Below are 27,211 nucleotides of genomic sequence, written 5' to 3'. Positions count from 1 at the left end.
TCGGGTTCCCGCGTTGAGCTTGTAATTCTTTCATTAGTGCTTCTTTAAGGAAAACTGCAAAATCTGCTGACACAGAATTTTGTTAGCTGTAGGAGTAAATCTTCTTTAAATGTCAAATTATGTTCCAGGTACATTGCTCTTAGTATCACTTCAAAGCTGAAGTTCACGTTGTATGCTGGCATGCATCAGAACGCTGTGTAGCATGAGTCATGAAGAAACCTGCAGACTATCTTTGAAAAAATTATTTATGCTGTGTCTCTTATTCTGAACTGTAGATCTGAGAATGCTTTAAACAAGGTTGAATTGTCTAAAACTGTTAATGAAAGAAAACCAGGGACCTAGAAGATAAGAGTAATGTCCATGACAAATAATTCAGAGGAACTTCTGAATATTGTCTGGAAATTTTTTAACCTTTGTCTTTTATCTCCATATTTCACGGAATCACAGAATTATCAGAGTTGGAAGGGACCTCTAGAGATCATCTAGTCCAACTCCCCTGCCAAAGCAGGATTGCCCAGAGCACATCACTCAGGACTGCATCCAGGCGGGTCTTGAAAATCTCCAGAGAAGGGGACTCCACACCCTCCCTGGGCAGCCTGTGCCAGTGCTCTGTCACCCTCACCGTAAAGAAGTGTTTCTGTGTATTTGAACGGAACTTCCTGTGTTCTAACTTGTGCCCATTACCCCTCGTCCTGTCACTGGGAACCACTGAAAAGAGCCTGGCTCCATCCTCCTTCAACCCACCCTTTAGATACTTGTACGCCATAATAAGGTCTCCCCTCAGCCTTCTCTTCTCCAGGCTAAAGAGTCCCAGCTCTCTCAGCCTTTCCTCACAAGGCAGATGCTCCAAGCCCTTAATCATCTTAGTTGCCCTTCGCTGGACTCGCTCCAGCAGTTCCCTGTCCCTCTTGAACTGGGGATCTAAGAATCCCGAAAACACTAGTGATTTCACCAGATGTACTCGCCTTGGCTTTTGAGCCAAATCTGCTGCCTCTACATTGAGTGTTATGCAACTGACTGGTGCAATTCATTTGACTAATTCTTTCTTATCAAGTGTGAAAGGTGCAATAATAATTCAGTTTGGAAGAGAAGCATGCTCTGGGTTAAACATGTAGTAGCTCATTGAAGAGTGAGGTACCGTCACAGATAAACACCATCTTCTTTGGAATCTTCTGTTTGAGCAAAGTGTTTCCTTTCCTCACATTGAATTCTGTTTGATTTTGAGGAGTGTAAAGGTCTCTGATGTGTTGTGGAGAAAACAGAATGTGTAACATCATATGGTGATGGTAATATAATAGTTACATAACAAATCTTTCAACACTGATACATGTTACCAAAATCGTTAACCTTAGAGTTCAAATATTTGGGTTTGTTATTCACGTTTATACAACGCTGCATGGACGCTGCAGGTGTCCCTTCCTGGTACATTGAGAGAACTAAAAGGAAGGGCGGCTTTAAAAATAGTAGGATGGGAGTGTGGCTGGGTTGGATGGTGACCAAGCATCTCAGAAGGCCTGTAGTGACTCACGGTCTCAGCTGTCTCGGCACTGCCATCCCCGAGCAGCCGCTCCCCAGGACAGCCACACTGCTGACCCTGTGATGTATCAGAGCTGACTGCAGCTGCTTCAGAACTAGATGTAGCTCAAGAACCACACGTTGGTCCCTCTGGTATAGGTTGTTCAAGTTTGTTACGTCTTATGGTTGTTGGATGTGCTGTACGGTTTGTTATGCCACTACAGTGTGTAGGTATTACAAGGCAAGAAGCATATCCCCGTGAAAGAATACACGTGAGTATGAAATATAGATACTTCACATTTTTCTGAAAATCTCTTCATGTATCGCTTCGATTCTACAACAGAACTTGTTTTCTGAAGTTCAACTTCTGTTCTTAATAGACATTGAGCTTTTAGGGATGAATGCTGATTAACATGACTGACTTTCTGTGCAATTTGTTTCCAAACCAGTGTTTTTAAATTGGAATTTATTTTTTATGCCTGTGCTATGTATAAGGTATTAGACCTTCGCTGTTTTTATTTTATATCATATCACACGTTTTTTCTTTCACTGTAACAGCAAAATCAGCGTGAAAGCATGAATCTCATATTCCTTGTTCTTCCATTTAGTGCTTTGATTACGTCATAGATTTTAGCACATACAGAAGGCACACACACTGAATGCTTTTCTGACTGTGGATGTCTTTTTGCCTACTGCCATCACAATTGCCTCATGTGCACTTTTTTAGTTGATGCTGATTCTTACTGACCTTAATCCCTCTTCTGAAGAGAAATGCCTGTCGAACCTTGTAATACTGTCAAAAAGCATGAAGTTCAGAGAATCACAGCCTAGTGATGGAAAAGTCCTGTTAGGTCATCCAGTCCACCTCTTGCCAGCACAAGATTCTCCACAGGGACATACTCTGTAATGCTCTGCCTACTCAAGAATGGTATGTAGTTCTTCGGCTGGAAGTCCAAAGGTTGATCCATTGTACGTGTAGATGTCCCGTTGCAACATTTCTCCTCTGTGTTTGCTTTCACCTGGAGACCATTCAGGTAATAACTGATTGTCCATCCCGGGCATCTATGTGTGCGTGGGGCTGTGGTGTATCATATCCAAAAGGCAGGAATGAAACCTGGCAAAAGAACAAAATGCTGCCAGTGTCTGAAGGGACACGTGACTGAGCAGACGAGTGTTCTGCTTCTGCACTGGCAAGCAATTCTGGCCAAGAAGCTGAGTATCAGTGACTGTTTATTAGTTTAATAGAACGGCAGCTGTTTTCTCAAGTATCCCGACATTATATTGGGTAAAATGTTGAGCTTAGCAAAGCTGTATATTTCTTTCAGGTTACCTGACCTAGAGAGCAGTATGGAAAGCTGCATATCTGACAGTAGAAAGTCCTTTGTGATACTGGAGGATCTTAAGTAAATGATTATGGATTGATATTCCTGAAATGCTACCTTGCTGACAGTAGCCTCAAGTGAGCTCTATATATACATCTCACAGTCTGTGTATTTAGAATGAATGTAATATATACCTATTAAAAGCTGAGAGTTGGTTCTTTTACACAGTCTGGGGGGGGGGGGGGTAAGGCTTCTCATCTGCTACAGACTGTGTTGAGCAGAGGCCGGGGTTGGGAGCTTTTCATTTTGGAGGCTTTCAGATGTGTATTTGTAGTGGTCTTATTTGAACTAATAAAGTGTTTCTCAGGGAACAGCCCGTAAATCTGAGACGGGGTTTGGAATTCAGTATGTTCTTTGGGGCTGTAAGGAACAGTCCATCAGACTTCTCTGGCAGATTTCTAATCTGTACAGCCAGTCACTATATGCTTAGTTTGTAAACTGTAGGTTGTAACCATACACTAGCCAGTCATGTTGCAAGCTGTAAGGACAGTGGCCGCCTTGAATTACTATTCATATAATTAATCCTTAAAATAACTGTCCTTTCCAACGTAGGGAAAAGCTTTAAAGGGATATCTACAGTAGAATTTTTTTTGATAGTGGTTTGATTTAGCTGCCTGGTACAATATAGGAAAATAGTGCTTTAAAAGCTTAGAATTTACGATAGAACATATAATGTGCCTTTTTTATTGTTTAGTCTCAAGGTGTGCATTTTCCTGTTAAAAAACTGCAAAATTTTAGTATTTTTGTGCTAGATATTCTAAAAGTGAAAATAAAAAAAAATAGTGAACTTAAAAGTTAGTTTAATTGTGCCAAAAGGAAAAATAGGCATCTTTGAAACTTTTTTGTTTTTCTCCAAACATCTCCTGAGAAAACCACGTCTACCTCACATTGCATCATCAGACTAATCTTTTGATGAGAACTTCCTCTTACAAGGTCCTTCAGGACTGAATTCTTTGAGTTCCTGAACACTGAGCAGCATAGCTCATACAGGTAGTAAAATGGTGATTCATATCGAAGACAAATTTTTAACTCTGTAAGGAAATGCTGGAGTAGATACAACTATTGAAAATATCTCTTCATCGATATGTGGTGAAATCTACGTATGCAGTCCTCTTCTGAATTTTGGGGTGCGTTGTGCTATGTAAAGTATCAGTTCTATGACAACATCAATATGACAGGTTCTACTCTCAAAATTCTTAATAAAATTGATATTTGCAAGTGAAATATAAAATTCCGTATGGGGAGAAGTATCATGATGTGCAGAGCAAAGAGCAGAATTGAGACTAAGGGATGATCTTGCAAATGTAAACTATAGCGTGTGACGTATGGAAAAATATGTATGTGCAGAGATCTGGGTTTTCTTAAAATACTAACTTTATCTGTATCATTCTCATCAGCAGAAGAAAAAGAAAGATTAAATGAAAAAATACGCTTTGGGTTGAGCCGTCAACAAAAAGAAAAACTTTCTTTTTTCTCCCAGACAGGATTTGAATTTACAGTCCATGTGAAAAATGGTAGAAGCAGATAGGGTTTTGAAAACTCAAGTCCTTAGTTTATTACATACTCTTAAAACTTTGAGAGCAAAGTTGTTACTTGAAACAAAAATGTCATGTAATTTATGAAGTTAATGGAAGGTAAAACTTTTGACATTCCTTAAATTTTAATCCCTCTGCAGTGCATGTGATTTCATGTGATCTCTCGCCCTCTGAGAAACTGCTTCATTATCTTGCATAACATTTTGGCAGATCTCCATCTTTGCTCTGCTGAATAAAGGAATAGTGTTTCTACAGAAACAAGTTTGAGAATTTACAAGATGGAGAAGGAGCTCCAGGTTTAAAATCCAGTTCTTAAATAACCACTTGTTAGAAGCCAAGCTTTTTTACTGCAGTCATGTTGTTATTTTGGGGGGAGCTGAATTTCACAAAAAATTTTTACAAAAAATTTTTGCAAAATATTTAGAAGCAGTTTTCATTCCTAAAATAACAAGCTGGTACTATTTTCTTCTGTCTTTAGAATCAACACTTTTAATGTTGGGTTAATTACATTTTGTAGTTTTCAATTAATAACTTCATTCTGGTCTCTTTTCTAACTTGTGCCACTATAAGCGGCATCAGAAGCAGATACCCGGTATCATGACAGTTTTATTCTGTTGTAGAGTTACAGGTTTCTTTTTTACCCAGAGAAAGATCCTGTTCATATTGTATCGCCTAACCTCTGTTTCTACAGGGTGGGTTTTTTTCCTGTACACAGTTAAATTTAAGATAGGGAATTTTTTTTTTTGGGGGGGGGGGGGGAGGGGGGAAATAGCTATATTTAAGACGCACAAAAAATCCGGAACTATAAATTTCAGTTCAAAATTTGTCTTTCACGCAGAAAGAATTCCCAGAGAGTGGCTGAAGTTGTGTGGTTTCCCTTTGCAGGGGAGGAAGGCTGCAGGAGCTGCCTCTCTGTCTCTCTGCTGTGCCGAGGGGTCTGAGCCCCGTGTCCAGGGTGACGGGCACCTACACGGACTCACTGCCCGCAGGTCGCAGGTGGAAGGGTGCACCGGGCTGTTGTTGGGCTGAGAGGTCTGACAACACGTGCTGGAAAAATTCTGTGCGAGGGCCTGCAGCTTCCCGTGGCATTGGGGAATTTAGAAAGACCCTGTGAAAAATCACAAGGAAAGACACAATTTCTGTTCAGTTGCTATTGGGATATGCAGATAGCGCTCCGTAGTTTTCTTACTGTTCGCTTTTTCTTCGACAGTGACAGATTTAGCCAAATACAGTTCAGAATTTCAATTAATGTCCTATTATTAATAATTGTAATTCTTGAATGCCAGGTTTTAAAGGAAGCATGTCCACTTTATGCTGCAACTCCAAACCTGTGCTGTGACTCCTCTTACTGCCGAGATCTAATTGTAAAAAGAAGCTGTACACTCTTTAGGTCTGAAAAAAACCAGGTACTTGGCTAAAGATTGTTGTGTGTGGGTGCGTGCATCTATTCACGCCTGTGTGTGTGCATGCATGGAAACTAGAGGTCACGTGGATTGCCTCAAAATGCCAATTTGAAAATGTTTATTTTACTAGTAAACAAATCAATAGCAATTACTAAAGCTTTTATTAGATGAATAATTTACACTCGCGTAATGTCATTGATTTAGTTGTTGTGGATGCACTTGAAATCGCTTCAGCTTCACTTACGTAGTTTTAATTTAATGAATTAATGGATGAATCTAATTCCTCAGAGTGTTATTGAAGTTGATTTAAATGTGTCTGCACTAAACTGGATATGAAACTAGTTTAATTTAGAACACGACAGCAAAATATTTCATGTGTACAGCTGTAGCTGATACTTCTGTGTACACTGTCTTCGAAGTGGTGTAGTATCAATTCCTGTTACAGTACTTCTTCAAACTTAGCGCACGACCAAAGGAGTGGACAGCTTCTTTCAGTCCACAGACATCCTACCCTAAACACGATCAAGTAGATTGAAAAAATAATCAGAGACATTCTTACTCTGATTTGCTGTGTTCTGGTGTAGAAATTTTGTCCAAGATGTGAGTGCTGCCCTGATGACAGCAACCCTTCACTAAGGAGTCAGCCCGTTCATCTGAAACAACTGTATTCGCTATTGAGCCAGGAAGTTTAGCCACCTGCGTAGGCTTTTTGTTATCTAAGAAGTAATCAATGCACACAACATTCTTCAGGTATTGCTGCATTAGCTGCTGAGTTGGAAATGTCATCTGCCGCTCGGGAAGAGAAGGTTAAGTCTTGAGAGAAATTAGGGGATTTGTTCTCTAATTTAACATTTGATTCTGTTGTTCTGCTAGACTACCACAGTGAGTGAGTAGTTCCTACTATGAAATGGAGTAGAAATAAAAGCCAGTGAACTCTAGCAGAAAAAGGTAGGGAGGAGGTTTGTCTCTGTCATGGGAAATGGAGAAACATGGCCCCTTAATACGCGTTTGAGCGGTGTATTTCTTTGCTACAGCAAAGAGGTGAGCTTACGCACAGCGCTGTTGATGAACTGGTGGTGGTGTCCTTAGGACACCAAGGAAATTTCTGTTAAGTAACAGGATCCAAACTTGCCAACATACAAGTGATGTACTGGTAGTAAGACCGGTCTTTTAATCCAAGATAACTTGCCATCGGCTAAAAATAAAGTTTATAGATATGACAGAATGAGCCCTGGTAGAAAAACATGCCGTTGGGACCCACAAAGGCTGTAAACACTTTATGATATGTGCCAACTCCATTTAGATTTTCTTTTTAAAAAAAGAGGGGACAAGTTGATGCAGCAGACTGATGTAATATTTGATTTACACTTTATGTAAAATAAGTGATTTTGTGATGGACGTGTTTCAGGGCATATGCTGCCCACTTAAAACAAACAGTTCTGACTGCAGTCACATTTAAAAGATAAGCCGAAGTTGTCCTCTGAGAAAAGGTACGTGGCTGTGAACAGTGAAACTGAAATTTAGCTTATGTGCGTGTTACACTATTAGTACAAATATAGAACTACTGAATGGAAATGTAAAAAGTTTCAAAAATTTTGTGCGTTTATTTTATTTTGTCTGTTGAGTCCACGTGTGTTTTTTCACGGCAATATTTTTTCCTAGGTAAAATCACTAGGGAACAAAGTGCGGATAGTTGAGATGAATTTGGGGTGAGGTGTAAAGTGTGTTAAGCTAGTCAAGGAAGTAAACATACTCTATTATTATTTATTTTCAGCAGTGAAATATACCCCGTGGAGAAGATTCTTTCACATTCGTGGGAGCAGTTAGACTAGTGCTTAGTGAGCTTTTCTACTTCTGTTTCTACTTTTGATCTACTTTTAATCGTCCCACTTCTTATTTATCACAAATGTACATGGATTGAAAAATTAAAATTCTTGCCAAAAGGCATGGTGCCACCCTTAAAAGTAGCTTCTGTCGGATCTGTCAGTTGATAACTGAGTAACGCATGATTTTTTTTTTCTAGGTCATTTGAGCATATGAGGCAAAGATCTTGCTGATGGTGCGGCTGGTATCTTTGTCCTATAACATCTTATCAACTAAAAGATTTCCTTCTTAATTTGACTGAGGTTGAGTTAAATAGTCAGGAAGTACAAGGCGCAAGACGTGTATATGGCATACTGAGGAAAAAGATTTTTAAAAAAGCAAGAACATAATCAAGGCCTAAGAAGATGTTTTATTGAAATGAGACAGCATGGAGAAACAGACTCTAAAATTAGATAGGTAATAAAGTAATGCTCGCAGCAGTAACACTGAAACATTGGGAACTGATTAAACAGACTGAAAAACTGAAAGACCCGCTTTTCAAAAAGCAGCCCTGTGTGGAGTAAAGACAAGGACTAACTTAAAAGAAAGCACGGGAGGCAAAAAGTTACCTTTCTCTATTGCGCATTTGACTCCAGTTGAGCAGTGCACAGTATCTCTTGAACGTGTGTTAGGAAGTACTTCCTTGCAGCAAGCCTTTATCCATCTTAAATATAGCCGATAGAAATCCCATTTAAAAACAATTATTTAGAAGGCTGTCCTTAAGTAGAACCATTATGCAAACCGAGAAATACCACAGATTCCTGGCATTCTCGTCCTTAGTGCTGCAGTCGGTCCCTCCAAGCTCTGTTGAGGAGGGAGAGGAGCTGGGCAGGGCTGTGTTTCAGGCTGTGATGTACTCGCAAGAATGGTGAAATCGTTATCACCAGCCTGCCAAAACGAATCCTGATAAGGAAAAGTAAACAAATCCAGGGAAAGTAGAAGGGTGACTTTTTTGCTTTCCCTTTATTATTCCTCCAGGGAAGGGTGGAGTCACAAGGAATAATAGTACACGTTTCCTTTAACATTTAGAGACAAGGTGATTTCACTAGCAGAGTAAATATTCTACGTTCCATTTATGTCTTGCATTTTGTATTTCAGAGTGGTTTCAGAAGTGGAAGCTCTTCATTGAGTTTTAAGTCATAGCACGTCTCTTTATGGTCTTTGCATAAGAGAATAAATAGCAGAGAGTTCAGTTACAAAAATTATTTTCTAACCTTTATATTCTGATTGAGATTTTTACTTTTGGTTGGAGTTTTGAAGCCAATTATAAAAGTGCTGTTGTGGCTTAATTTAATCACAGTGATGATCTCTAGACAGCTTTGTAGAAATAAATAAGGCTTACCTGACGTCTTTGAATTATAAAGGGCCTGCCCACTTATTTATATAGCTGACACATAAAATCATCTTCCAGGATTAACAGTTTCACATAACACTCCCAATTTTGTATTTTGGTTTTAATTGTGATAGGCTGTAGATAGTTTAATACCACCATGCTTACGGGCGTATGCCAAATTCCCTCTGGCTGTCAGTGAGATTCTGTGGGTATTGTGGATCCAGATATTTGAATCTTTAGTGTAAAAATAAATGTCAAAGGTATGACAATGCAAAGGGCCAGATTAAAGTTCTGTAAATTTTGGTAGAACTCGAGGAGTCTTACAAGAGAGTTTGTTCAGTGTGTGTAAGAATGGCCTGGCGATACAGTCACGATTCCCCAGGCAAGTGGGAAAAACCTGTTGTGTTAATAATGGTCATTTTCTTTCAGCCTGTTCAAAATATGTCTGTAAGTGAGAGGAGGTCAAGCAAAAGGTTTAACTGGTGTCTCAGCCTTTTTTTTTTTTTTCCCCCCTCATTATTTTAATCTCTTGAGTTGAAGCCCTATTTCAGTTTGCAGGCACCTCCCCACTGTTCTGTATTCACACAAGAGAATAGGGGGTTTTGGAGATGTAGTTGGTACTCCCACAACGATGGTCTAAAATGAAATATTATGCTTTCCAATCGTATGTAGAAAGTATAATGTACATTCCTGTCATACAAAACATGGTACGTTTTATCATTTTTAACATTTTCTAAAATTACATAACTTTCTTTCAGCATGTGTACTTTTAAATGTAAAATGCAGGAGACAGGGCTTCTGCGCTCCTTATTTGATTTTTAGGTACCACGTTTACATTATATGGTTATTTCAGAGGAGATTTCAAAGTGCCGTGTCAGAGCAGTCCTACCACGCGCTGCGGTTAGCTGAAAGAAAAATTAGCTGCTCTCTGCAGCATTCTTTCAATGCATTTTTCTTGTGATTTGTCTTTCAATTGGCCGTTCCTCTTGTGGAATTATTCCGTAGTTTTAATTGAAGAAGAATAAGAAGTAATACTGTTCTGTTCACATAGTGGCTCACTTGCTGAACAGTCACGACGTTTGGAGCCTTGCCAGTTGGTTTGCCACTGGAGGAAAAAGTTATGATCTAGACTGTAGCATACTTTCAGAAAGTGACTTCAATTACCTACCAGTCAGCCATCTTTATCTTGAATAAAGGTATCTACAGATGGTGAGTATATAATCTTCTCCTTCAGCACAAGTATCAGTAGCTCAAGAAAAACCACATCAAAATCTACATTAGATACACAAGTTGGGAAAGCAAGCTCTCTTGCTGTTTGTATGAAACCAATTTTTTATGTCTATAGTAAAGTCTTTCTTTGGAGACTGAAATTTGGCTGTATGTTAAGGAAAACCCCTGCTGAAACAGAGTGGTACAGTGCCATCTAGCAATTCCCAGTTTAGTGGTGTTTACTGTTGTTTGCAGTGAGAGACCTCAGCTGGTGATAGCATCTAATTGTGCAAAGAGCTCTAATTGTATGTTCCTGCCCTGAAGAGTTTACACAGTTAAATATAAAAGATGGACCAAGCAAAGGAAGGAAACACGCAAATAGTTGTCCACCAGGGCAACGAGAGAACTAAGAATGGCATCCATCCAGGATGCCACTGGACCTCCAGGCCAGTGGCCTGTATGCTAAATGAGAGCGCCTTAGGGAAAAAAAAGAGGAAAAAAACAAACAAAAAAAGTAGTTGAAGGAGTAAACCTGCTCTTTTACTTTGAGAGGGTCAATACACAAAACCAGATTAGAAAAATCTGGTTTTGGATATCGACCTATTTCTTTTAGACGATTGGAAGTAGAATGTCTCTGGCCTTCCAGATGCACCCCCTAGATTTAATTCCTGATGATTTATGTGTCTCCTATGGCATATATATATTAATATAGTAAAAAAGCACTGTCCAGAGGGGACAGTGTTTGGATTGAGTTTTTCTGGAACGTTAGAAAAATCCTCCAGATGGCAGACTAACTGCTTCAGTGTATATACAGTAGATGGGGATGTAGTTGTATCCCTCACTAGAAAACGTTCCTGGTTTTGAATTGGTGTTGATAGAGTAACTGATTTTTTTTTTGAAGCAATTTTGATCAGAACCTGGGGGAAATTACGCAGTTTAAGTAATATTATAGTGATATAATAATAGATAAGGTGCTGACTGAGCACCTTACCTTTGTTCTCTTCTTAAATAACTAAAAGTCAGAATCAAACTTACTTATATGTGGAGTGGCTTAAAAGATTTCATTAACAGTAGAAAGAAGATGGATATAGTAGGAGGATGTGGGATGTTTCCAGGTCATGTTTCACATTCCATTTATTACTGCCCAGTGCAGCAGTAGTGGTACGAGAGCTTCAAAATGTAACACAACTGTGAAGCAAATTCTGTTTTGACACTTAGTTTTTACTTAGTGCACTGTAATTGCCCAGAAAATTAATTCTCCCTTCTCTTCAGAAATCTCCCCTGCTTAATGTCTTGTCAGTAAATCTGTGTGGAATCATAAATTTGATACAGAATTTGTCACGTGTGCCATCTTCATATGTTCTGACTCTTCTTGTGCCTAGCATCTGTTTCAGCTTTTTCAAGACACATCTCTGGAGAATTCATAATCTCTTTATATTTGCAGGATTTCTCATTCATTATCCAGTAACGTAGACTTAAATTTCAATAGAGGAGGTAATATTGTGAGATTATTAAATATATTTCAAATTTCTTCTAATACAATTTTGCTGCTGGAGGCAGCAGGAAAAAAAAAAAAGAGAATTTTGTAACTTTCCAAGTCCTTACAGATTATCAGCATATATGCTGCAGGTAAGTGATAGTCCATCGCCCCCAGAATGAGGGTATTGGCGCCGTTTTGGCATCTTCATTTTGGCTTCTTCATTTGTGGAAAGGCAGCAGATAGATGGATGCATCCCTCCACTATTGCTTCCAAGTCCTGCAGGATGGTAAATGATTTCTAAAACAGCATTTTGATAAATAAAACATGAAATACTCTTGAAAGAGGCTTGTCCAGAGTTCTCCCTTTTTTAAGTACAGGGTTTGCTTCGAGAGGCATTTTGACACATCTGGATGCACAGCATGTTCGCTGAAGGCAAACAGACATGGCAGTGATAAGGGACAGCTGGGTCCTGCTGGCTCAGCACACTGGAGGCTGCCACTAAAATGCTGACACTGCATCGTGACCGCAGTTCCCAGGTGATCACTCCATTGCCTGTGACATTAGAAATCAGCAGAAAGTTGGCTGAGGAGTCATTCATGCAAACTCAGAGAGAGAGAGAGAGAGAGAGAAGGCAAAAGAGAAACCACAGCTGACTCTCTGAAGAAGAGGCAAATCGGTGAGCCCGTTACAGAAGTTTTGGTCCGTGCATTCCATTCCTCAGATAAAGTTAGAGGTAAAGTCATATTCAGGTATATACATTCTGTCAATTGGTATACCCTGATGTCAAGAAATTTGAAAAAATACACAAATTTTATTTAAATTCACATAACTGGTATAAACGCATAGGTCTTTTTTTCATATTAGCTCTCATTCTCTCTATCCATTTTTATCTTTTTGCTGATTCCAGGGGGATCAGCAGAAGGAGAGGAAGGAACACAAACTTCCATGTGGCTTATAGGCATTATTTATCATCTCAGTATGCAGTTTTTTTTCATTGGTAGAAAGAAAAATTTGGAACACTTGGGCAACTCAAGTCCTTATATAATTTTTTTTTTGCTTTACCATGGGTTTTATAGTTTGACAAGTAAAAGTTGAAATAAGTGCAGAAAAGAAGAAATGCTCATAAATATTTTTTAGGTTAATGGCATATTACATTCAGTTAGAGCACTAAAGCAATTCCAGAGGGTTTTTATTTGTTCAGAGTTCTAAGCCTAGAGTTAGGCCCTGGGACCTCATGCTTGTAAATAGTTTGCAAACCATCAGTAAATATGATTGAAAGGCATTAATTCCAGAAAGGCATGTATGGTTGCTTAAAATATCAACAAAAATGTTGTTAAAATGAGAAATCGCATTCTGAGACGATTTGCTCTGTTATACAGCTGGACCAAAATAGGCAAAGTGTGTACAAAGTGAAGTTTGCCCTTAGCCTTTTTTATGTTTAATCTAAATTAGATGCCTTGTCTGCCAAAATACGGCTTTAACAATTCAAAATGAAGAGCTGTAAAGTACAATTCTCTTTTGAGAAAATTAGAGTTTGCCAAAGGAAGGCTGTTAATGTGTGCTGCTCACTACAGAGGGGGGGAGCGGAATCACTGTATACACTGATTTGGCAAAATAGCTAAAAAAGTATTGTCTTTTATTACACTATGTTTTAGCAAGATAAGTCTACAGTGTATCTAGTATCTCAGAATTAAAATTAGAACTCATTAAATAGTACATAGTTAAAAAAATTAAAAACCAGTGACCATATACTGTTTCTTTTGTGATTTGCTTGGGGAAATGGCATTGAATGGTGGGCACGCTGTATTAATATTAAGTATAGGATATATTGCTATGTAAATGAGATTAACCATGGAAATCTCCATATCTGTCAATATTTGGAAGTTATAAATGGAGATACTTGGAAAGAAAACAGGAAATACCTTTTAAACTATTTTGAAATGTATTTTCTTAGAAAGTATTGTTGTAGATTAGTTAATTATTCTGCTTGGAATTCTTGAATTTTTAAGGCTTAAATTTAAAAAGTAAAAGGCAGGCATTTCAGCTTTTATATGGATTTTAACGTGGCTTTAGTCATCGCCCACGATCACAGATGACAGACGCGGAGAGGGCTGCAGGATATTAGCAAAGGATAAAAGGCAGGTCAGAACAGGAGGGGAGTGAGTTAAACTGTGTTTAGATAAGCTGGATATATGCAAGTTGGCAGTTGCCGATGGAATTCATCCTAGACTACTTACGGAAGTAGCTGAAGCAGTCTCTGAAGCATTAGCAATTATCTTTGAGAACCCACAGAGGATGAGGGGGAGAGGTCCCAGTGGTCTGGAGATGCGCATAATGCAGCACGTCTCTTTAAACAGGAGAGAAAGAAGAGCTAAGGAATCGTAGACAAAGGAGCTTCGCTAGTACCAGCAAGATACTAGACCAAATTGTTTAACAACTGGCTTATACCATCTTGAGGGTAGTAAGGTGGTAAAAACATTGACTGTACCTTTGTGATGTACAAATTATATCAAGGCAAGTTCCTTACTTTTTACAATAGTTCAGTAGCCTGGGGGGAGGGGAGGGGAGGGGAGGGGAGGGGAGGGGAGGGGAGGTCCAAGCAGTGTTAGATATCTGACTTCAGCAAGGCTTGGAACACAACTCCGTATAGCATTCTGATTGGCAGTCTAACAAGGTAAAAATAAAAATCCACTGTTAAACTGTTCAAAGCAGCATGCTCGGTATACTGCTGTCAGAAAGGGTAGCCGGTTCAAAGAGGGTTCGGCACTTGTGCGTCCTTCCATCCCTGTCAGGACAGTTTCCATGCACAGTTTGTGTGGGGGTGCAGAGAGTATGCTTACAGAACATCTGGGTGATAACAGCCTGAAACTGCTTCTAAAACATGCGAGGGGCAGGTTGGAATTTGCAATGCCCTTGATTAATTGGAGATATGGTCTGATATCAATAAGACATAGTTCAGTAAATTCAAAAGCAGATGGAGGAGAAATACGATGCAAAATATAAAATGAGGAATAACTGGTTGGCAGCAATAAAGCAATGGATGAATGGGCAATTGTGGAGGGCTGCAAACCGAGTGTGTCAACAGTGTGATGCTTTTTCAAAGAAAAGCAAACATTGTTCTGAAATATATTCATAGGATTGGCAATTTCAGATGTATTAGTGAGACCTCCTCTGAGGTCAGGAGTAATTATTCACTTTTTGGCTCTGCCCTTAGGATGAAAACAGATAACGGTGTACAGAAGAGAGCAGCAAATATGGTATGTTTAGAAAAATTTGCCAAATGGGGTTTGCTAAACTTAGAAAAGGGAAGAACAGAATAAACATGAGTTTTCAAATAGGTAAAAACTTGTCGAAACATAAACAGCAACCATTGTTCTCCAGGACCACTGGCTGTAGGATGAGAGATACACAGTGCTTTGTTTGCAGCAAGAGTGACAGACACAGGTCAGCTCAAAATCCGTCTTTTTTGTCTTAAATCACATTTAAGTGAAGTCGTGAACTGTGGTTTGTGCTGAGGTACACATGCACAGGCTGTGTTTTGGAGATTTTTGAAAACAACTCTGAAAAACAACTCGTAAGAGATCTAGTTATATTTATCTTGACTCTCTGGGAGAGAATGGGCTAAGTCATACAGAACATTTTAATGAGATGAAGGCTGGATTTTGCTCTACAGCCTTACCTGATTGTTACTGTACAGTCTTGCCGGATGATTTGCGGTGATCGGGTTAGGGATGTGTGGGCCCAGCAAAGACGGCCATGAGGAGGGCAGCACCTCCAGAACAATTCCTGTGACTCGCAGCTCGCTCCTAGCGACTCCTTGGGGAAAAAGGAGCGGACCTTGGCCTGGGTGAATTGTCCTTCAGGCTGTCAATCAAACCCTACTGGGCTAGACGATCTCTTGACGTCTCTTACAGCCTCTAATTCTGTGATTCTTTGATTATTTAAATGTCATTTTCTGTGGTCCGACTTACAGGCTAAACCAGCGAGTTCTATTTAGATTTTTCACTTTATGGTTCATTGACTAAAAGAACCGTTCTGGTCTGTTGGTTTACTGTGGGTGATAAACATGTGGCTAGCCAGTACTTGGTAGGGAAAAAGAATATTTCCTTAGCATTCAGGTTAAAATAATTTTGCATCTGTGCATTCATATGTTTCCCTAAAACAGAAAATATATCTTTAAACTTGGAAAAGTTTAGAATGTGAATAAAATCACGTTTAAATATTGATATGGTTGATGAGATAAAAGTATGTGACATATGAATCTGTATGGTCAGCTAATCAAATGTCTTGCATGTCTTCCGTATTATTATAAAAGCCCAAACGTTGCATCTTAAGGCAAATTGTGACCATATCCAGTAATTTTTAATGGTTGACTTGCAATAATGTCTAAAATCAGTGTTTCGCTAAAAACACTTATCAGGCTGTTGTATACAGAAAGGTGTCTCTTATGAGCTGGACTCTGTAATCACCCTGAACGTTCACTTTCTCTCACGTAGCTGGGTACTAGAAGGACGAGTTAGCTAATCAGCTGGTGTACCCCCACATCAAAACAGATGCACTGATTTAGACGCCTGGAGAATCTTAATGCGACCTTGAGTTCCCGCAGTAAGCTTTTGGTAACAGCTAGACACACTTGAATTCCTCAGGACCCCTCTGCATGGGCTACCTGCATTCCTGTATGGTCAGAATCCACTCTGATGTGTAGGTAAGATGTATAGGGCAGACTTACCTTTGGTTGCTGTGTCTTTGAGTATACTGGACTGAAATATGTGAGTTGAACTCCTTCATGTGAATGATGCGTGTATCATGAATTCCCTGTCTAGTTATATTATAGAAATATTCCTTGCTACTGTAGCGGCAAGCAGGCATTTCAAGCAAGGAGTAGAAATCTTTTCCTAAAAGTGACATTAAAGCTTTTTTTTTTTTTTTCACGTACTGTTTTATTTTACAGTAAACAAGATGATAGGATGTTTGTATTCAAAATTCCAAAACTTCCAGCCTAGAATATTTTGAGGAGAGGGAGAACATGGCTAGAGGTCACAGGTTGAGAAGCTGGGTGATGCTTTTAGTGAATGACTGCATTAGAGTACATGGAAATACTGCATCTCGCTGGGATAGTGTGCTTTCTTCAGTCATGTACTATTTAAAGTAAAAGGGCTTTTAGTTTAGTGTAGGCAGAGCAATTAGCATTCCCCTAGAGGGAAGTATATAATTATTTTGGAAAATAAGAAGCATGATCAAGAGGTTTCTTAACACGCTCAGCTAGTTTTCTTGGTGTTGACAGGATTTTCCATTTTTTGTTGTGTATTCTTTAATACCAGGTATTTCTGGTTCCTGTCCCAAGTCATCTTCTAAGGGGCCAAAAATCCTACAGAAATGAAGACAACGTCTTACAAGATAATATTAAAAGCACTGATAATAGTAGCAAAGAAGCTGTGTAGCTAGTAGAATACGATGACAGAAATATCTTAATTTATGTATGTTGGGGTGTGGGGAAGCTGTTTCCCTTTCACTGACATTGTTGTTAGTGAATTGTTAAAGTGTTTATTTTGTTATTGATGAAAAAAAGATGGTGATAAGCAAAAACACTTCCTGGAAAAAGGTGCAATATAAAAAAACCTAGAAGTTCAGTGGACTTTCTCTCTCAAATGATGTAGCTGAAGTGCTGCTGTAGAAGACAGTTGCCTGATATGTAGTTGTTTCTGGAGTATTACATGTTTCTCAGTTGAAACAGTAAGGGTGAAATGGTGCCCCAGGATACAGAGTCTTGGAAACTGCAGCATACAGGATCCCCGAGCTGATGTGAATCCTTGTGCTCAGGCCAGCATCTGGTTTGACGAGTGCCCTTGTGATGGCCGTCCAGCCCGTCGGTGAGGGCAGTACCTGGACCTTCATGGCCTGGCCACCTCTGCAGGCTGCTCCACCGCCGGCTCCACTGTGGGTTGGTACAAACCAGGGCGGATCCACAGCACGGCACGTCAGTGATCTGTTATGGGTGGCCCCGGCTCCTGTCGTCTTCTCCTGCCGTGGTTCCACCAGCTCCACAAGCCAGCCCCGCTGGGACTTCAGCAGCCCTTTGAAGTACAGGCTCTGTGGTGTCTGTCCGTGCCAGAGAACAGAGCAATTTTGTGCAAGTTCTTGAGCAGATCCTATGCAGCTGACTCTAGGAAACCGCAACCATGTTCTGGATCGCTCTAGGAACCAGATGAGCAGCCTGTGTTACTGTCTGGCGTTACCGATGGAGCTGCCACATCAGCTGCAGAAGCTGCTGTTCCTGGGCTGGATTCTGCTGGTCCTCCTACTCTTGTAGTACCGTGCCACCGCCAGTGACTGTAGAGGTACTTCTGCACTGTAAACAAGCATGAACATCAAAGTCCTAGAGGGAGAAAAGAAGATACATTCATGATTTCCTACTGCATTTGCAGAGCTGGAATGTGGTTTGCAGTAGTAAGACACAAGCTTCAGAAGAGGCTAAAAGGATACGTGTGTGTCATTAATGAAATCTGCATAGCTACTTCTGTTGATTGCACTGAGAAATCTGAGAGAGAACTAATCCAAGTAGCAGGACATCCCTGTGGTAAGGACTCACTTAAATAAATCTGCCTGATTCTATTTCATTTCACCTGGGCAGATGTGTCTGATTACTTTCCTTCATGTCTTTGTACTGGCTTTCTGTTGAGAGGCTGCAGCTCGGCCCATCTTTGCCAATGGCAGCAGCAAATTTGGAATCCATCCATTTACAAAAATCAGTTAAGCCAGCTGCAGTGGCTGTGCAAGGAGGTACTGCCTTACCTACTAAACACGAATGGCTGGGAGGGGGCTCGCTGTGCTTAGGGGGGGTCCCAGTAACTCAAAGGAAGGAGCTAGTGGCCAAGCTGGGAAAGAGTGTGACTGGCTAGAAATGAGGAAGAAGGTTATATTCTGTACAAGAAACTTGGAAGATGACAGAGCCAAATGTCTGGAATGCTAAAGTGGAGAGCAAATCAAGCAGGCACCTTTCTAGTGACCACAAGCCCCCAGCTGTCAGAAGCACACTGCGTACTCCCCCACTGCTTCCCCATGGTGACAGATGTCCTACTTTTGCAATTCAAAAATCTGGTCGTGCTAACTTATGAATTATACAAGGAAAAAACCACAAAAATTGCTTCACCCATCACTGAAAAGAAGCTACCTCTAGGCTGCAACGATGTCACTGTTTAATGGTGCGGGACAACTGTATAGAGCACTTATGACTTCAGGAAAATGTTAAGCATAAGATGGCTATTCATTTTTTAAAAATGACCAGGCTGCTAACACTCTAACGTTGCACACATGGAAGCACAGACATGTATGCATTGCTTTTTCATGGCCACGCGTTTTCAAGGCGTTTTATCCTTTATCTGATTGAAAACAGTACCTTAGTGCCAGATCCTGTGTTAACCTTGGGGAAAACTGACTGACGAGACTGTCACTCTGGGCATTTCTGGTAACACCTGCACCTTCTCCCTGCTGACCTTTTATACAACTAGCTAGCCAAGCTAATCCGGGCTGGTTTAAAGGAAACAGTGAACTGCTTTTCCAGCAACTCTGATTGCAAAAATATATTTGCTTTGATTTATGAAAATTTAAAGTCTTTTGGGCATAGGGGATCAAACTTTGTGTATACTTAGTAGCATTTTTTTTTTTTGCATTATTTATGTCCACAACTGCAAACAATAGCAGCAGCATTTATACTTGGGAAATATTGTGCAGTTAAACATGGCCTGAGTTAGTTGTCTGCAGAATAAACTTTCTGCTCTCTGAAGGAGGTAAAAATATGGTAACAAAAGAAGTTCTGAAAAAATATTTGAACAGAGAAAAGTACACAGGAGTGGCAGACTAATCCTGGAAAATAGTACAGTACTATTTTCTAGTTATATGCCAAAAAAATTGGCAAACATTCGGGTATTGTGGCTTGAACTTGGGTGGGAATGATATTTTAACATAATTGTCTTTTCCACTTACATAAAAAGCAGCAAATGCTTAATGTTATGAAAGGAAAAGATGAATCTAACCCTCCCAGTTCATTGAACAAAGTGAAAAGACCTCCTTTACTTGTTTTCATTCTGGGTAACAACTATCGATTCACATGTTGGGAAATAATTAATCCATCCATCATTTTTGTCTGTCATGCACAAACATTTTTATTGTTAGTTTAAGTATCCCAGTGCAGAAGTAGCGGAAAATTTAGATGGGCTTCTCTCCTTCTCCTCTCCTCCTTGTATCCTTCATGGCATAATCCCACAGTTCAACCTCCATGTCCCACACAGTTCCACAGACACATGTGGCCTCCTGGACCATAAAAATCAGAAGGCTTTGGTGGCTTTGCTGTAGGCCAGTGTTTTTGGAAATGCTCAATTGCTACACTCGTTTTCTGTATATTACTACAACATCACTGCTTTGCCCCTTCCTCCAAATTCTGTTGAGGTTAAATGCTGTGCGAGGTTTCCCGCAACCCTAGTAGCATTTTCTTTGCCCGGGGCCCGCTGGGAGAAGGAACAGTTTGCAGATGACATTTATGGGATGAGATGATGGCACATGTTTAGGACTAAATGGAGTTGTCAGACACTAATTGATTCGCATGTCAACCTCTAACTACGCATGAGGAGGAGATAGGGAGAATTACAGCTTGCATCTTGTTCCGGTGTTTGGATAGTCTCAAAAATTGTCTCTCTGCATTGTACATACTGTAATAGGCTGAGACCAGCAAAGTACATGGGTTTAGATGTTTAAGTTTTGATATGCATTTGAAGATGAATAGCATTAGAAATCTTGGTTGTGGCTTCTCTCAAAGTAAACGTGTCTGTGTAATGCAACAGAATATATAACTGTAAGTGCTGTCATTGCAAACTGTCTTTTGGAGTTTCTGGTAAAGCTTTGATTAGGACAGCCGGAGTTGAGATTCTTTTCTGGGTAGATGCTGTACTTGAATGACCTTAGAGGAGGAAAAAAAAAATCCTGTCTTGAAATGTTCTAACTGTATGAACAGGAAACGCATAATTTTCACTCTAATTCCTTCAATGAACTTAATATAAAAATAACCTGCCGTTGCTGTAAGGTTAATGGTGCAGAGAATTTTCGCTGGAGTTGGGCTGACTTGGGCAATTCTCTTTCATCCTCTTTCTCCCAGGCCACGTGGTGTTTCTCGTAGCGGAGCGGGCTCAGACTGTGTTTAGAAACGCAAAGCTGTGTGGATGCACGTGTGCATGTGAAAGCAGGAATGTTTACTTTCCGACTAATTGAAATGCGTGAGAGAATAAATGTGCATTTTTTTAGTATATGGTTGCGTCTGCTGCAGCGAGTTGATCCTTAGTACCTAAATAACAAGTGTGCTTCTTGGAAAGAGGAGAAGTGTGACTATCCTACACATCTCGAGCCCCTGCCCTTGTTCAAAACCCTACTGAGTGTCCCTCAAAGCTCCCCCCAGAATGCTCCCGACTTCTTCGGTTATTGCTGCAGTGCCACACACTAACAGAGAAGTCACCCAGAAGCTGTTCAAACCTCCTTCAGAAAGGCTCCAAATCCAGCCTCTTGTATACATTACAGTCAGCAAATTTAAAAAAAAAAAAAAAAAAAGATTCTGCTATATTATCATTTTCATATCTGCAAAATGCTTCTTCAGTGCTTTGTAATGTATGGCATGAAGAAAGATGAGCTGTTGCACTTTTTCTTTCCTGAACATTTCTTTATGCAGACTTCTCCTACTATAGGATTACAAGCTGGCAGAATAATGCCTGACAGGAATTGATAAAGAATTGCAACATGAATCCCTGCAGGGCACATTGGGGCAAGTTTGTTATAGGAACAGTCTTCCTCTGTTTACACGAACAAAAGCCGGGCTTGACAGTTTCACTGATCAGCAGCTTTGGGAGTGTGTGAACTCACTGTTATTCTGCGTGGCTTTTTCTACAGTTTTCCCGATGGTAGCAACAATCTCTCTTTTTACACTGTTCTTTTTCAGAGTGTTCTCGCTGCTATGCAGTCCTTTCCAATGCAAAGCTTATAGAGTATCACCCATCAAATTAAACTTATTTTACCTTTTACATTTATTTATGAATGAGAGCAAGTGAAGAACGTGAATGTTGAATGAAAAACGTGTGGTGACTGCAGCTTGGTTTTCATATACTTTCCAGTGAGATTTGCTTCCACAATTATTAGGTAACAATCCATTTAAAATGAAATTGTGCTCTGCCGGAAAGCAGGTTACACCCACGGTCGTGCGTACGGGTACAGTTCCATTGGTAACTTCTGTGAGGGCTGAATTTCAACCGCGCTGTCATCATCGTCCTTGTGTAGGGAAAGTGATGCGTTTCAGTCGTATAGCTCCTTCAGGCTGATGAATCTGTGCCTGCTATTTCATGTTGAAAGAATGCGTTTTATTTCCAGAGCTTTTAGTCCAGGATTCTGCAGAGGCACGGTGTAGCACCTCCATTGAAAAATGACATTGTACTTACTGTGCTCACGGAATTCGTGGGAGTCGTGTGCAAATGAGACAAGAGTCATTAACTTTTAGACAGCGCTTTCCTCCTGCTGAGCCCCCCAGAGCAGTCCTGCTGGGCAGCAGTGCTCCGTGAAGCTCTGGCACCACAGAGGAGAGGAGCGCAGCATCTCCCCAGTCGCGTCTGCTGTGCCCTCTCCGGCCAGGGGCAGAATTCATGTCATGGTTTCCAACCCAGAGTAGGTGGGAGTGTTTTCTCTCTGAGAGTTAAATGGTGAGCATACAAATTAATTTGTGATTATTATTGCGCACTCTTGACAGTGTGTTGACTCATGACACACGACTATAGCAATGAAAGCTCTTGTGATGATTTTACATTGATTTAATTCCATTGGCGTCAGCGGAGTAATTTTTGATTTATGCCAGCACGGTCGTACTTTGACTGAGGCCTGGTGAGAAGATGGCCAAGTTGTGAATTTTACGTTGCCGATGGCATCATCAGAAAGATTGTGGTTCTTTATCCATTTTGCAGAATTACTCAAATCTTCCTGACTTCTCTAAACTTAGAGTAGAAACACTTTTTGAAACATGGTATCTCAAGTGACTGTGTAGCTAAGAATGTAGAGAAGAGCAAGGTTTTTTTCTTTGTTACTTTGATTTTAAAAACATCTGAAAGATTCTTTCAGCATACAGGTACTGCTTCATTGCATGTTTCATGTTAGTCATTTTGCAGTTGTGCTGTAGCACTGGACCTAAAGAAATACAATAGCAATTGTAGGTTATTTTTCCCCCCTTTTCCTTTCTCTTCTTTTCTGTTCCTTTTCGTTCCTTTATCCTCAGTTTAGGGTGTGACTGTACAGAAAATTGTCCTCTCTGACAGATGGAAAACAGAATTCCATCACAACAAAAAATTGCAAGGCTGCCATACCCATCCCTGATTTGTATTCTAAAAATAATAATTTTCCTAACCATATGCTGGGAAAATTTGCATCAAAATTAATGGGAAGCACAACAGCATTTTCCATGGTAGTATGGCCAAACTTTAAGTCCAAATTAAAAAGGACTTTAATCTATCGGTCAGCTTCTTGTTATTTGCTTTTCCTGCTACACCCACTTCCGCCACTTGGAATTATGATTAAACAAAGAAGTAGCAGAATCAGTTGTGGCCAGAGATTCTTGTGTGCCCCTTCTTTTGCCTCGACTTCCTCTAATTTGTTGCTGGCAGTCTCTGTGAGAACAATTGTAATAGAAATGGCTTCGGGTTACCATTTCTTTGAAAAATTGCTTCTAAAACTCTTGGGCGCAAGAGCAAAATATGTGAAGTAAGTCCAGCTGCTGTTCTGCAAGTGCTGTGATACTGAACAGCTCGACTGCGCTGAGAGGGAGGAAGGGCTGCAGCCGGGGAATTGCCAGTTCAGTTCACCAGATTCGATTCACAAGCTTCATTCTCCTGGAGGCTGGTGACCAGTGGGTCCAAGTGGATGTTTCAGCTCCATTTCTGCACAACATTTCTTTGCATGTCCATTAGACAGTCATCTACAACAACACTCATGTCATCTTGCGTAAGAAAGCCACAAATTCACTTCTCCAGCAGGTCTTTGTGGGAGAGGTTTATTCTTTTCCTAGTAGCTGCTGTGAAGCTAGTCGGTATAGGTAGCACGCTCATAAATGATATTGTAACTTCTGGGTAACTTCTGCAGGGCTGAGAAATACATGTCAGACAGCCCCTCCATCAGCCCGCTCCTGCCCCGGTTCCCTCCCAGGCTGCCAGACTGGAGAGAGAGAGACGGGAGAGGCAACAGAGGACTGTTCTGTTCGGCCGGTGTTGTCCTGCCTCTGGATCTGCGGGCACAATCCAACCCAAAGTTGCTTCAGACTCGGAAGCAGTTTCTTACAAAGGCCAGGAAATTGCACCCACCAAGAGAGCCGTGTGCTCAAAAGAAAGAAATGCGCTTTATAGAGGGTGCAAAGAGCAGCCACTGTTGTAACACAGGAGTCCCTAGACAAAGTTTTCATTAACAACCACGAGCTAATGCCTTCTGAAGGTTCACTTAACTTCACTGGGGGGAAAAAATAGTTTTGGTCTTTGTTGAAAAGCCATTTAAATGTAGTATCATAGCATTGTCACTGATTTAACCTCCAAGGACGAAATGGCAAGAAGGCTAAAAACTGGAACCTCGTTCATGGTGGTTGTGAGACAAATACGCATTTATTACATCAGCAGGTGAGCAAGCGCTTCCGTATGGAGTTAGTCTTTTTGTGTACAGAAACGGATGTATTTGCAAATGCTAGTGTAGGAAGCTATTTCAAAAATGTGATTAAAAGGCGAAGAGGAAATCATACCCCTTTATGAACGGTCTGCTTTGACAGTTTCATATCTCTAAAGTCTTTCTTCTTTTCTGCTGAGCTAATTAGGATTTCATATAACCTAGTGTCATCATTTAACTTATAGGATAGTCATTCTCTTTAGAGAATTATGCTATTGAAGCATGTTCTAATCAGCCGGTATTAGTCCTATTGTGTTGAGTATTAGCAGCAGAATGTGTGGGGGGTTTGGGGCGTGTGAAAAGGAGTCAGACTTTAAACGCCAAACCAGACCAAGAGCTATTCTTCTGGTACAGACAACTGCAGATTTATCAACACTGCTGTTTTTTCAGATTGCACATATGACTCTCTTATACTTAACTATAAATAGAAAAGACACGCAAGCACTGGCGTAACCTTAGTATGTTTTCAATATATATTTAAATTATCTGGCATTTGCTTAGGGACTTCAAATTTCTCATTATATATGCAAAAAAAATGAGTGAATAGTTTTGTAAGTCACACAAGTTATACAATTTAGTTCAAAATCAGGTTTTAAGTTGTTTACTCAATTACTTATAAATCATACAAGTTTTCACAAGTTATGAAAAGTACTGTGGGGACATAGTTTTTAAAAAGTTCAGTTAATAATCTTTAATTTCCGACTTTTAAACACTGATAATATATACCTCATTTAGCATCGCTTGGGTGCAGATAAAAGTGTTAATGTGCCCGGGTTACCATGGACCTGGTTAAAGCTGTATTAGTTAGAACTCAAGTTTATATTACTTTCAAAACCTATCCATTTCGGCTGAAATATTCCATTCATTTTGTTGCCTAAAATTTATGTTTTGGAAAGGCTAAGTAAGATGTCGGGGATTCGTTTACTTATTTGGTTTGAGGGGTTTATGCATTCTTTTGTTCGGACAATACTTAAACTAAATCATAAACTGAAATATCATCTGTAAATAATCCTTTCCAAATGAGAGTGCATAAGCAATTGGCTTTGACCCACCTGATTAGTGAGTGTGTGGAATCTGACTTCCGAGTGTTTGCAGCAGAGTTGTTTTCTTTATTTTGCTGAGCTCGTTATTGTGCACCTAGGAAAGGATGTCCTTTACACGCAGGTATCCTAATTAACTCTGCAGAGAGCTGGCTGGCCAGCCAAGGTCAAGGTTAAGGTGGGAAGGTCTTACCACTGTGTAGGATCATTCATCCAGACTTCTGAGCAAACAGAAGAGAGAATTCTTTCCTGCAGCCTGGCTGTGTTTGTAACACGTGCAGTGGAATTAATTTTCAGTTAAGAATAATGGTGTTTATAAAGGAAGATATTGCAATGAAATCCCTAATAATGTAGCAGAATTGAAAGATAGACTGTACCTTAATTCTACGTATCTGCAAAAGGCAGTAGTATTAGATCACACTGTTATTTAGACAGGTGTTATGACTGCACAGGACTCCACAGAGGCAGAACAATAAGATGGCTTCTGCTCAGAGATCCTGAAGTAAAAGATGAGAGGCAAGTGACGGTACGGAAGGGGCAGCATGGGCAAACAAGGAGACAGCATTGGGCAGTGCGGGAGGAATGTTCTCAACGCTCCTCCTGTCTAACGCCTGCCAAGGTTTTGTAGACAGAGGAGAAGTTAAGAGGAGTTTTATTGCAAGAAGCTCTTTTCAAGAATGAAGAAGGTACAAAAATGCTGATGTGAAGACTTAACGAGCCTTAATAGAGGCTGACATTTTTGCCAAATCAGAGATGAGAGCTGCTATTTCAGTGTTTAGAGAGATCTGATTGATAGGTAGATTGAGGAGGTGTTTGTGTAAGGGAAGGATGTGAAGACCATGGCACTAAAGGCAAGCTTTTTACTATTCCTTTACTTAAAGCATGTTGCATATTCTTCATAAAATGCTACGACGGTCTCTAGTTGTCAATCATCTGTAAAGTTTTTCTTGCTACGCATACAAGTTTAAATACGTAAGAAAAATAAAAAAGCTGGTTTGTATTTTTTGAAAATGCTTTATAGTACGTTTAATTGAACGGGAAAAAACCTCAATAACTAGAAAAACAAATGGTGTCAGTTCAGGATTCAGTTAAACCTGGCATTTATAATGCACTCTGGCTTACAAAGACTACTTTGAGTAGCTTGTAATAGCAGAGCTCCTCAGATCATAGCATAGATGAAAGAGGTTGTTCCACGAGGAGTATCAAATTTAAACTAGTCACCTCTGGTTTGGCTTTTGAAATATGACAAGAGAATCAATGACCGCTGCTGTTAAAAATCTGAGGGAGCCTTTGGCTTACTAACAGTCTAGATATTAACAATTTTGAAGTCTCTTCATACCAAGGGACTATTAAGATGAAACAGTAGCTTTAAATTAAGTACCATCATTCCCTCATTTATCCTGAAGGAGAGAAGTAATTAGGCTTGTTTATCTGAGAGAAATGAAAGATCAAATTACAGGGAATGCCCCTAAACTGACCCTGTGACTAAACCGAGTTTACCAGAGACTTCATCTTTTTCAGCGTGTTAGCTCCCATTCTTTTCAAGCGTGTTCCCTCTTGCTGTTTAAATTGAAAAATGCCAAACCGTGAACCAAATGTGTGGTTTTGCCTGTTAGCAAAGTCAATGATCCCATGCTTCAGAAATCATACGTTCTCTTTTTCTTCTGTAAAGGTTGATACGGTATTGTAGCAAAGATTTTGAACTGTGAGTGTCATGTAGAATACAGG

The sequence above is a fragment of the Vanellus vanellus genome, assembly GCF_965231255.1.
Source record: "Vanellus vanellus genome assembly, chromosome: 11".
Classification (NCBI taxonomy): domain Eukaryota; kingdom Metazoa; phylum Chordata; class Aves; order Charadriiformes; family Charadriidae; genus Vanellus; species Vanellus vanellus.
Note: the sequence above shows the minus strand (reverse complement) of the source record.